Raw genomic sequence first — 13,635 nt, 5'->3', positions numbered from 1 at the left:
GGGCACGAACAGAAAAAAAAACTGAACATGATGTTCGTAGTTCGTTGCCATCCACGAACAGGGACTCACGAACAACCATGAACATGGCCCTGTTCATGAACATGTTTGTGGTTGGGTGTTCATAGGGGCCAGCAGGCTCTCCTCCAGCCATCATCCAAGTCAAGATACCTACTGCACCACTCCCAGAAACCTGACCTGAGCAGGCAGCAGGAAAGGTACCAATAATAAATAATAGCTTGGCCCCAGAGCCTGGCAGCAGCCCTGGAACTTGAAGGGGTAGATCCCTACTGCACTACTTCCAGAAACCTTACCTGAGCAGGCAACAGGAAAGGTACCAATAATAAATAATGGCTTGGCTCAGAGCCTGGCAGCAGCCCTGAAACTTGAAAGGGTAGACCCCTATCCCACCACACATAAAGAAAATTCAAGCTCCAATGCACTCTCTCTATCAAAATGCCAACAGCAACTGTCTCTCCACTGTCTGCAAAGTCAGAGCTGGGAGCCCCCCTACTCCCCGGTCTTTGCTCCCTTGTTGTAACAAATTTGGAGCTCCACACTTGAAAGGAAGTCTTGCCTATCAAGCTAAATTGGGCTTAGATAGGTGTTTCCAGGGCATCAGCAGGAGTTCAGACAGAGTTCAGACAATCCCTGCCTAAGTTGCCAAAGGAATTGATTGCAGGTGTCAGACTGTCTGGCTTGATGAACAGCAACAGCAACGAGGCTTCCAATGACCACCTGTTCATTTAGAATGGGGCCTCACGAACAGCTTGTTCTCAAACAGCAGATTGGGCTGTTCCTGGCTTTTTTTTTGTTCGCATTGCTGTTCGTGCCCATTTCTAGTTAGGAGCAGCAGGACTCTAATCTGGAGAGCCAGGTTTGAGTCCCTACTTCTCCGCTTGAAGCCAGCTTGATGAGTTGGTTCAGTCACAGCTTCTCGGAGTTCTCTCAGCCCCACTCACCTCACAGGGCGATTGTCATGACGATAATAATAAAACATTTTGTAAACCACTCTGAGTGTGGCATTAAGTTGTCCTGAAGGACAGTATATAAATCTGTTGTTGTTTGTTGTTGTTGTTGTTGTTAGTCCTGATCCCAATCGTAGCCCTGCATCACTGCTTTTTAAAAGAAAAGAAAACTCTTGGAAACTCAGTCACAAAACTCTCAGGATCATGTCTGTTCTTGCTCTTAGATTTTTATTCAAGACTTGGCCAGGTACAAGCAGAGGAGAGCTCTGGATTGGAAAAGTGTCTGTCACAATCCATAAAGGCCTCCTGTCACATCAGTCATGGAATGTGAGCGAACCAACCAACACCTGTTGAAATGCTACTTTTATACTACAGGTTGCCTATGCAAGATATAAATGAAACTAATTAATATGAATACATGGTATGTGTTTACATTCAGATGGGACAATATAGATTAATTTAGTCTAGGACTGGGAGTTGGGGTACTTGAGTATGTAGTAAGAAAACAAGAGACGAGTTATTGCATATAAGGGTTGAAAGAAGTCAGGAATCTGGGTATCTGGGGGTTAGAGTTGGCAGAGCCCTTTAATATAAAATTTCGATAGTAATAATAAGGTTCTGCAAAAGCCCAGTTTTTGATATGAGGTTCTGAGCAGATTCTAAGGGAAGGAAGTACTATTTTCGTAGCTTTGATATACAAAACGATCAGAGCATTGCCATATAACATCAGTGTAATTTGCAGGGAACAGCAATCTTTATCAGACTTGGAGATCTGCCAGTCTATTTGAGGTTTTTCATGAGAACCCATCTTATTGATGTGGCTTAAAAGTGATTCAGCTAAGCTCAACAAACAGCTGGAATAATTCCTATGCCCATAAAATGGAGAGAGGGAGACCAGAGGAAGCCATTTGTTCCCAAGCCTGGGTGCTTTTCTTTGCATGGGAGGGGGGGGGGCCCAAAGCCATGCTTCCAGAGCATTGGATTCCTCCACAGTCCCTCCGTTCCATATCTTGGTCATCCTTGGAAGAGGTCTTACTATATACTGGGTACCCCTAAACCCTTGATAGTAAGAGACAGGGTTGCTGTCAGGGTGTCAACTTCCCTGTGGCAAATTGCTTGCTCTGAGTGGTGACGTTTTAACTCAGTGCTTTGGCATAATTTATCACCCTGCACACACAGTCATGGCTTTTATCATCTAGTCACGAACACTCTAAACTGCTCAAACATGTGATTAGGTATCTGTTTCACCAAAGCTCTGCATCATTTTTATATTATAAGAGGCCTGAACCTCCAACAAGGTGAAAAAATTATACAGACAGTATCAGAGCTCGTGGCAATATGAAGGGTAACAAATTATTTCAGTTAGCCATCATGAGAACAGACGAGCTAAGTCCTGGGGCATGAACAATAATAATAAAGAACACAATGCCTTTAAACTTGGGCAAGACATTCTTTTCTTTGGAAGTAACCAATCACAGCCCTCTGAATAAAAACATGATTTGACAGGATAGGAAAAGGTTCATATAATCCAGCATTCAGCCAAAAGATGCCCTTGAAAGGTCACAGGTATGGTACATTGGAACCTTCCTCTGCTGTTCGTTCCCTACGTGTCATACTCAGAGGGAGGGCCAAGCTACACATGACGAATGACACTTGAACGGCAAGTGTATTTCTCCCTGTTCACTTGCCCTCCACTCAATCCACTTGCCGTTCAAGTGTCATTCGTCATGTGTAGCTTGGCCTGTAGATTACCTCTGAACACTGAAGACCCATGTTACCTTCATGGCAAACAGGCCTATCAATTTAATTTATTAAATTTCTAACCCACCCTCCCCGCAAATGGCAGGTAACAACATTATTAAATAACAACAACAAATACAGTATACATACAAGTATAAGACTCAGTTTAAGAACCATAAAAACATATCCAACAGCAGCAAAGATGTTAAGACTATACAACTCTTTGACAACCAAAAGGGGGTAGGGCAGGCAGGTCATAAATGTTTCAGATAGCAACAGACCAAGGCCACAGCAGAGAGGCAGACCAGGTAGCCCGCCCAGACCTCAACCACTGCTGTAGGCCTGGCAGAACATCTCCGTCTTACAGGCCTGATGGAACTGTAATAGGCCCTATAGTGCCTTTTCTTTGTGTTTTTGAGTAGTCTTTTTGTTAACGCCATCTAAGTCTGAGACTAGTCTTCCGAATTCTTAGCGTAGCATATTTCCTTTTGACCGCATTGAAGCTACTGCCAGTCAACTTTATTGGTGACTCCTGACTTTAGAGTTGCTTCCACATGGAGTTGATTCCAGCAGAGGGTCTACACTGAGGTATTATTTGCGGTATTCTCTCAAACCTGACATCCCACCCCCCCCCCTCACCGCAAGTGCTTTTTGCCAGTTTGGGGGGAGGGGGATGTCGTAGGTATATCGCTAAAGATAGGCCAGCAAAACAAATTTTGTACCCTAATCTTATCCCCATTACACATGCTCTGGTAATCTCAAAACCAGACAGTTACACAACACACTGAAGATGGGGCTGCTTTATGTGGCAGAGCTGTTGGAAGGTAGATAGTAACAGGGCATTTTCAGTGGTGGCACCAAGCTAATGGGATGTGTTTTATGTTGGTGATTTTTAACATTTCGTAAGCTCTCTTAAGGGCACAATGGAAAAAGCACTGATTTAATTATTTAATTGATTTTGAACAATGTTACAAACACTTTAATATAACCGCATTTTATAAAATGTGATCGCTCCGCTGGGAACCAGGGACAATAGCAGAGAGAACTGATGCAGCTCACTGGCGACTGATTGTTTGTCCCTGACTTTAAATATCTAATTGCCCTATAGACAAGTCATAAACTACTTGGCGAATGGATAGGTGTCTTAAAATGAGCTCCCTATTCCTATGGCATTTTTTAAAAAAAATAAAAGAAATAATTCCATGTTCTGTATTTGATTTACATCACGCTTATATCCTTGTGTAGTTTAAAGAAGAGAGATCTTTATAATTATATAAGCTTGCTGTTATTTAAATATTTACCAACATTAAACACCAAAGGGGCCACATGGTTGATCCGGGGATTCATATTGTTCCCAACTAATACCCTTTGTTGGATATTATGCAAATCTCATAAACTTTTATATTGTTGTTGTAGCTAGGAGCACTGGGTCCCAAGGCAGCTATTCACTACGTTGAAACAGATAAGGTTTTAATAATAAATAGTGTTGATGAATAAGTCAGAAAGTTTGCGCAATGCTAATGTTCTTGTCAGCCCCTGGGTAGTTTATTAGATAAACAAGGAACATTTCTACGTTGCTTGTACTCGGTTGGCTTTTTTGTTTTCCAGGAAATGCTTGTATGATAAATTATTTCAAGCCATTAGATGTTAACTGACAAATAGTGTTCACTTTCAATTTACCACGACTTTCCCAAGAATTAAGATTTAACAATAGAAATTAAACATTTGCTCGGGCGGGGTTAGTTTAAGAAATTAAATTCAGATCGGAGAGGGGGACAAACTTACACACCTGCTGGGGACAATTGAAAGCAGAAGATATGTACAAGAGGAGTTTTCATTAGAATTCAGAACATCTTGCATATTATACACGCACACAAACACAAACACAAATTTGTAGGGGAAAGACAATCCTATCCAATCCCTCAGGCAAATACTTCCTCCCCTCTTGTTATGCATCGCTTTCATCAGGGCTTTTTTTAAGGGAAAAGAGGTGGTGGACCTCAGTGGGTTGCCCTTGCAGAAAATGGTCACATGGCTGGTGGCCCCGCCCCCTGATCTCCAGACAGAGGGGAGTTTAGATTGCCCTCTGGGCCACCAAGGGGCACGGAGGGCAATCTAAATTCCCCTCTGTCTGGAGATCAGGGGGCGGGGCCACCAGCCATGTGACCATTTTCAAGAGGTTCTGGAACTCCATTCCACCATGTTCCAGCTGAAAAAAAGCCCTGGGTTTCATCCCCTTTCTCAAGTCTGTTTTCCTCCCTCCTGTCCCATCCAATCACTCATTTTCCTTCTTCCTCTCCACATTGCCCAGTTGCTGCTTTCTGACCTCCCAATTCACCCAACTGGCCAATTCTCTCTTCCTCCTCTCCAGCAATCTGTACCTTTTAAAACTTTTTTGCATGACATTGTGGGTTGCTGGGAGACAGTTGACTGCAGTTGTTTGCAAGGGATAACTACCAATGTTTCCCCCCAACTTTTTATACTTTTGTTCAAGTCTGAGGGTTACCCCCATGTTTGTGGAATGAAATATTCTAGCCCTGCATCCCCCTCCCCTTTGATTTTTTTTTTAAAAAATCCATATGGTGGGACCATTCATGGGAATTAGATATCCTTCTATATAAAAGAAGCCCAGGCGGGGATCAGGCTTGAAGCAGGTGGTAATACCTGCCCCCCTTCACCTAGCTGGAATCAGGAGCAGAGCAGGTGACAATTTCTGCCCATCCCTTCACCCAATTGGGACCAGGAGTGGAGCAGGCAGCAATGCCCGCCCCTCTTACCCAACTGGGATCAGGTGCAGAGCAGTTGGCAATGCCTGCCTCCCCTGCCCCCAGCAGGGATCAGGAGCAGAGCAGGTGGCAATGCTCACCCACTCACCTACTCCACCTTCACCTGGCCTGGATCAGGTGCAAAGCAGGAGGCAATGCCTACTCCCCACTTCACCCAGCCTGGATCAGGAATGGAGCAGGTGGCCATGCCTGCTCCTCCTTCAACCCACCGGAATCAGGCACGGAGCAGACAGTAATGCCCACCCACCCCCTTCACCCAGCCGGGATGAGACATGGAGCAAGCAGCAATGCCAGCCTCCCCTCACCCAGATGGAATCAGGTGCAGAGCATGAGGCACTGTCCAACCCCTCTTCACCCAGCCAGCATCAGAAGCAGAGCAGGTAGTAGTGCCCACCCCTCGCATTCACCCTGCTGGGATCAGGCATGGAGCAAGAGGCAACGCTGGCCCACCCGCTTCACCAGCCAGGTTTAGGAGTGGAGCATGAGGTTATGCCCACCCACATCCTTTCACCCAGCCGGGATCAATCACAGAGGAGGAGGCAATGCCCGCTTGCCCATCCTCCCCTTTCTATAGTCAGTTGTATTTTTTCCCACAACGGGCTTTGTTACTAGTCTAACATACATAGCATCCCCATATAAACTTTGACCCAAAAAAATATACATGGAGAAAATTCTGATATGCTTTACAAATGGACTTACCACTGAGTGCTCATCTGTATGTTAACGACCCCCCAAAAATGAATGAAAATGATACTGATACTGATACTGATTGAAAATGATTCCCCTTAAGGAGAAAAACAACTTGGAATAACTCAGGCTGTCACCTGATTGACAAAATTATTGATAACTAGCAACAGAATCCGTTGTGAAAATAAATACAAGGGACTCTAGCAGCAGGGCCTTGGGAGGGCCGTGCCGGTGCAGCCCTCCCAAGGCCCCGCAGCTGCCATGGAGGTTGCAAGAAGGCCATGTGGGGGAGGTGGTGTGCCTCCTTAGGAAGCTAAAGAATAGAATTATCCCCAGGGGAGTGTCCAGGCCCTCAGGGGCTCTTCCTGCCCTCATTCCGCTGGGTAACAGGAGAAAAAAAATTAATTGCCAACATTGTGTGTATATTGTTTTACCATAGAGTTTCTCGCTATTCCTAGAGTTATGTGATATCACTTCCAGTTTTCCCCAGAAGTGATATTGTTGCCAGCTCCCCCCTCCCCCATTTACCTGCACGCCCCCATTGCCAACCTGATTGCACATTCTGCATGTGGATCTCCATGAGCAAGTTTCAGTCTTTGAGAGGCAGGCACAGAACAAGGGGAGCAAACACCCTCTTTTATGTCTCAAGATGGATCTTGCAGCAATGATACTGCTAGCAATAGTAACAATTTTGCAGCAGTGAGAACTGTGGAAGAAAAAGCCTGTTTGCAGGAGAAAATGGGAAGGGTAAGGTGCAAAGTAGGACTAATGAAAGCAAGCCCCATCTCTGCCTACTTTTGTTAACAAGAGTAAAGACCGCCTCTCCTTCACCCCTGTAAGCACCCCATCCCTCTGATTATTTCCCTGCAAACCAAGTTAACTGAAATTGTACTCAGAAATTATCTCTTTTAGCTAACTGACTCAGAGGCCACAGAACTGAGCCTGGTTAGCTTGAATGGAAGAACTCCTGAGTCCTGACCCCAACAAGTGTATGAGTGTTCAGTTGTAATCCTGAAATCAACCCTGAGGTGGGAGTCATGTTTTCTGGTCACCTCTATGGCTTTCTCAGGCCACATGCTGTCTAGGGTTGCCAGGTCCCCTTACCCTCCCAGCAGGAGTGTGGGAGACCTGGCTCTTACCTCCTGCTTCTCCTCTTCATATCATAGAGCCAAGCTACAAGTGACACCTTACACAGGTTGGACACTTGTCAAGTTTCCTCAAGTTTTGATGGGAAATGTAGGCGTCCTGGTTTTACAGCTTGGCTCTCCTTTACAGCTGCAAGACCAGGATGCCTACATTTCCCATCCAAACTTGAGGGAAGCTGACAAGTGTCCAACCTGTGTCAGGTGTCACTTTTAGCTTGGATCTTACTCTCTTGTGCATGATGTCACTTCCTGTGACATCATCATGTGGACAAAGGAGAGCACACGCACTTTGAGCAGGCCGATTTGGGCCTAAACGGGCCCAATTTGGCCCATTTGAGGCCCAAATTGGCCTACGGTCAAGCGCAGGAATGCTCTCAGGGTGGCACGATGATGTCAGTTCCTAAGATGTCCTCCCCCACTGGCCAGGTAAGTGTAGGCGGAGGGTGAAAACAGGGGATCCCCTGCCCTTGCCGAGGGAATAGGATCCCTAATGATGTCTGGCATCATTAGGCCATGTTTGATATGAAACTGAGACATTAAAATCGGGCTGCAGGAAAAGAAAAGCTGACTCACTGACAGGAAAATAGCCAGGCTCCCCTGGGGGCCTGGACACACCCTTGAGGATTGTTCCATTCTTTGGCTTCCTGAGAGTCATAAAAATTCAGTCCATGTTTAAAGATTACAGTTTGCTGGGCAATAATTGACCTTCTAGGACCATCGATGAATCTGCCTCACAATGCAGAGTCCCTGAAAAATGAATCACGGGGAAGGCTAGGGCATCAACCATCTCCTGACCTTTGTTAATCAGGCTTGCCACTCGGGTAAATCAATCAAGCCACTACTCAGCCTTTGGCCTGCGCTGGCTACCTGTCAGGTAAACTAATCATCCCAGGTCAACTTTTCCTTTCTACATCCTTTCAAATCATGCCCATATCTGGAGTTCTCTCTACCTTCCGTTCCCCTAAAATTCAAATCTCCCAATCAGTTTCAAAGTTTCTAGCCTGGACCCAATCCCACTGCAGCAGAGACACTTACCTTCTCTCAATGCAACTAGAGGAGCATATAACTAACCTCTCAACCTCCAAACTTTTGTAGCTGGTTTCTGCATCTTACCTTCTACCCCAACCCCACAATAAGGTCACTTTTTTACAGTGCAATCTTAAGAACACTTTCTTGGAAGTAAGCCTCACTGAATAGACCTGAATAGGATCCTAAGCAGACCCGATGAGGATACCAATAGTCTCCTCTGGGATTCCGATCCACTGCATTAGATCTTCTTCCTCCTGATTTCTATGCAGAATAGGAAAGGTGCATCTTTATTCTCCATCTTATCCATCTCTCTTTATTTTCCAGTTCACACTGCACCACACAAAAAGTTGATACTCTGTTTCTTTCTGCTAGGTAGAAAAACCAGAAGCTCACTTCTCATCTGTTCCCTATTTTTCCCCACATTTACACCTTAAGCTTAGAGGTAACTACTGCTCCCAACGGGAATACCCTCTGTTTGATATTTTCTGGGTGTTGTTAGGAAATGTGCTATTTGCCTGTGCTTTGTTTTAATATCTGCTAATATTTACTCGGGATAAGTCCCCCATAGTCGTAGCTATGGTTTCTCATGATGTCTGAATGCAGACATCCTAGCATAACCCTGGTTTGTTCTCTGGTGATGATATTCCAGTCAACAAAGACAAAATGAATGAACCTAGCATTTGTTGAGGCAAATGATTGTTTGTTAGCTAAATCTTGGTTTCCCAGAGTCTGTCTACATGAGACATCTTACATGAGGATGCTCAATTGTAGGGAGACACAAAGTTAGCTGGGAAGTGTAGTTTAAAAAGACAGTGCCGAAGGCTCTGTCAATTTCACTTCTCTACACAGAACTGCAAAGATGGCTCCTCAGAGGGTTCCCCAAAGGGGAAGTAAAATTCACAGAGCTTTCAGTGAAGCAAAGATGAAATTAACAAACCCTCTGAAGAGCGATCTGGGGCTACTTTGTTTAGAGAGGTGAAATTGACAGAGCCTTTGGCTCTGTCTTTTTAAACTATGCTTCCCAGCTAACATTGCATCTCCCTACACTTCAGCATCCTCATGTAAGATGCCTCATACAGAGAGACTCCAAGACTAACCAGTCAAAATGAATAGTGGTTTCACATATGTTTGAACCAAACAATTGCCTCCTATCGCTCAGCTAAACCATATCTCTGTTCTGAAGCAAGCAAAGACTTTTATTAAAAGAGCATGCTTTGGACTTGATTTGGAAGAAACCCAGAGCTCCTGAAAGTTTGTGCCATCCCTGCATCTTTGAGAATTGATCTTTTTCACCTTTTGTCTCAAATTACTTCAAGTAGTGTTAATTAAAGTGTCCCCCTGGAGTAACAATAACACTATGGGAAAATTGATTCCTTAAGCCTCTTATGAGCATCTCAAATTGGGATACGCTCAATTATTCCACACAGCCATAAAGGGATTGTCTATCTTAACAGTTTCCTTGACAAGCAGACTCTAAATAAATTAATCAAATAAATTAATTTTCAAGCAAGCTCCCATAGAAGAATCAGTTTGGGAATGGCCTAGAATAATCTTGCTTATTCAGCTTTCTTAGATGGTCTCATATTTCTGTGGTGTGCACTGTTATATTTCCCTTTCAGGAAATAAATAAATAATATCCCAAAATATTCTTCCCCACAGTAAATAAATTAATGTAATGAAAGAGAAAGGTGAGGTTTGAGAGATATTTTTTTTTTTTGCTGCTAGAAGACAAAGAGAGATATTATGCAGGATCCAACCTTATATGTTGCAAATGCAATTAATTTTTTTGCTTGAACTCATACAGCTTGCAAGAGTGTAGGCTGACCTGCCAGAAAGTTCAAAAAAGCCACAGTATGATTTCTATTTGAAGGAAAGATATTGATTCAGGGTGGGGGACTACATTTACAGATTTAAATACACTCAATGAAGTTTTTTAAAAAATCAGCCCCATTAATTATGATGATGAGATTTTACACAGATATGTTTAAAGTGTTAATTATGCCCAGAAAGGGGGCTGCTAGTTGTTCATAGTTAGAGATAGGTATGAACAGAAGAAAAAAAAAGATGTTCGTTGTTCATTGTCATCCACGAACAGGGACTCACGAACACTTACAAGCATGACCTGTTCACGGACATGTTCGTGGTTGGCTGTTCATGGGGGCCAGCAGGCTCTCCTCCAGCCATCATCCAAGTCAAGATCCCTACTGCACCACTCCCAGAAACCTGACCTGAGCAGGCAGCAGGAAAGGTACCAGTAATAAATAATAGCTTGGCCCAGAGCCTGGCAGCAGCCCTGGAACTTGAAGGGGTAGATCCCTATCCCACCACACACAAAGAAAATTCAAGCTCCAATGCACTCTATCAAAATGCCAACAGCAACTCTCTCCCTCTCCACTGTCTGCAAACTAAGCCAGAGCTGGGAGCCCCCCTCCCCCCTGCTCTTTGCTCTCTTGTAACAAATTTGGATCTCCACACTTGAAAGGAAGACCTGCGTATCAAGATAAATTGGGATCAGACTGGGATTTCCAGGCAACAGCAGGAGTTCAGACAGAGTTCAGACAATCCCTGATTAAATTGCCAAGAGAATTGATTGCAGGTGCTAGACTGTCTGGCTTGACGAACAGCAACGAACGAGGCTTGCAATGACCACCTGTTCGTTTAGAATAAGGCCTCACAAACAGCTTGTTCTCGAACAGCAGATTGGGCTATTCATGGCTTTTTTTTGTTCGTATTGCTGTTTGTGCCCATCTCTATTCATAGTCCACCTTTGACCTAATAGTTTGTCCACCTGATTCAGTTGTGGCTGCTGGAATCCAGAAGTGATATTCTTATCAGACAATACTTGGCTGCGGGCTCTCCTTCTTTGGAGGTCTTTAAGCAGAGGCTAGACGGCCATCTGACAGCAATGCTGATTTGGCGAACCTAGGCAGATCATGAGAGGAAGGGTTACATCAGTGCTTAGTTCTCACAGCCCCTTATTACTATTAGGGATTAGTTGTATTTGGTTTGTGGTAGCAGCAGAGTTACTTAGAAGCGTTTACCCCGTTAGTGTTGCCAGGTCCGGGTTGGGAATTTCCTGGAGATTTGGGGGGAGGACCCTGGAGAGGGTGAGGTTTGAGGAGGAGCCTCAGAATGGTATAATGCCATACAGTCCACCCTCCAAAGCAGCCATTCTCTCCAGGGAAACTGATCTCTGTCGCTGGGAGATCCGTTGTAATTCCAGGAGATCTCCAGCCACCAACTGGAGGCTGGCAATCCTACCCAACATGCATTAATTAATCTTCAGACAAATTATAGAAAAATAGAACTTACAGTTTTATTGAAGTAGATTCCATCCATAGCAATACTTTGGAGAAGAGGGAAAGAGTCCTATTCTAAAGAGTCACTTTCGCTATCACTAAACCATGGCCTGAGTTTGGCAGCGAGGCTGAGATGTGGTTCTATGGACAAGGCCTTCATGGCAGGAGCTGAGAGAATCACATCCTTCTCCTTGGAAGGCCATGAGGCAAGAAAAGAGAGCAATCTCCCAAGAGGCACAGAGACAGAGGAGGAGACAGGATGGAGGTGTTCCCACCTTAGACAAAAGAGAAGCAGCTTACTTGGCTAGAGTTACACACACATACAGAGAGACATGCAGCGCCCCCCAGTGTCCAAGGCATGCTGAGTCACCTATTCTAACACTTACATGCCCAGGGTAATGCCGATTGCCGCTTTGGGGTCAGGAAGCCATTTTCCCCAGACCAGTTCAACTAGGGATCCTGATGGTATTTTGCCATCTTCTGGGCATGGATCAGGGGTCACTGGGGATGTGGGATGGGGAGGTAGTTGTGAATTCCCTGCATTGTGTAGGGGGTTGGACTAGATGACCCTGGAGGTCCCTTCCAACGCTATGATTCTATGATTCTAAGCAGAAGATTGAAGCTACAAATGGAGCTGGGTGGACCCAAGTCCAAATAAGAGTTTGGCTTCAACAGTCACTATGAGCTGGATATAAGAAGAAACTGGAGCCATAGCAAATGGCCAGCATCTGTAACCAGAGCAAAAGTGGGAGGACTATGGGCATAAAATTGGGAGAATTCAGGTAGTCCTGGGGGGCCCCGGGGGATTGGTACTAAGTGTTGCAGGGGGTTGGCTGTAGCATGCTGTTGTGATCAAACACCTTGTGTGTGTCCTTTAAAGTAAGCCCAAATGTATACAATGGGGAGGCCAACAGAATCTTTTCCTAGGAGGACGTTTTTGTGACCCTGAGGCATGAGTAAGATACATTGTCGGCTGTGTGACAATAGAAGCCTTCAAAAGTAGGGCTCCATCCAGAGAAATGGTGAGAAGTAGGAATGAATGGACACTTTTTTCTGATGGACCAAAGCAAGGAATGGGATCTCACAATGACTTGTCCTATCCCCGCAATGAGATCTGGAGATGCTCCATTACAAGTTCAGGTTGCTTTCTGCTCACTTGCCATTATCAGGAAGCTGAGGTCCTTATTTTTTTTAAATGAAAGGGAATAAGAACTGTCTTATTCAAACATTCAGAATTGTTAGGTTAGAATAACCAGCATTAAGAAAACAGTGTGAATTCTTCCAAGGCGAAGTGATTCTTTTTTCTTTAAAATCTCGGCGATTCTGGGAAATAATAACCTTAAAACATGCCATGTTCTTTACCTTTGTAGCAAGCAATGCAATAGAGAGGAGTAGTATTGCTCAGGGCCAGCCAGAGCCCATTAAGATGTAAAGCAGGGATTTGGGGGCAAAAAAAGCCCTAACTCTACAAATATACAGAGGGGACTAAACTGCCAGTTTGACTAAATAGGAGGAAAGAGGATTTGATATCAAGGTGGATAACTCAATGAAAAAGAAACAGGCAGAGCATGGTAGCAGCTACTTTTCTGTTACGGAGTAGTGGGGAAAGGTTTGAAAATAGAAATATCTAGTTCATAATTAAGGTTGCCACATATGCATGCTGGGGGTGAAATATCTCCCATTGCCCACTGGCAGTCCAATGGCCAAAGGGAGAAAAAAAATCACTATTGAGCAACAATGTTATGTCACTTCCAGGAAAAACCTGGAAATGATGTAACACCACTCAAGGTATACCCAGAAACTATTGTTTCACCTTAGAGTTTCCAGTGATTCCTAGAGACGTGTGACGTGATGTAACACCACTCAAGGTATAACCAGAAACTACCATAGAGTTTCCAGTGATTCCTAGAGACATGTGACGTCACTTCCAGTTTTTTCTTGGAAATGATGAAACCTGATAGCATCCCCCATTACCTGATAGCAA

The sequence above is a fragment of the Eublepharis macularius genome, chromosome 5 (assembly GCF_028583425.1).
Source record: "Eublepharis macularius isolate TG4126 chromosome 5, MPM_Emac_v1.0, whole genome shotgun sequence".
Classification (NCBI taxonomy): Eukaryota; Metazoa; Chordata; class Lepidosauria; order Squamata; family Eublepharidae; genus Eublepharis; species Eublepharis macularius.
This window is presented reverse-complemented; position numbering follows the sequence as displayed.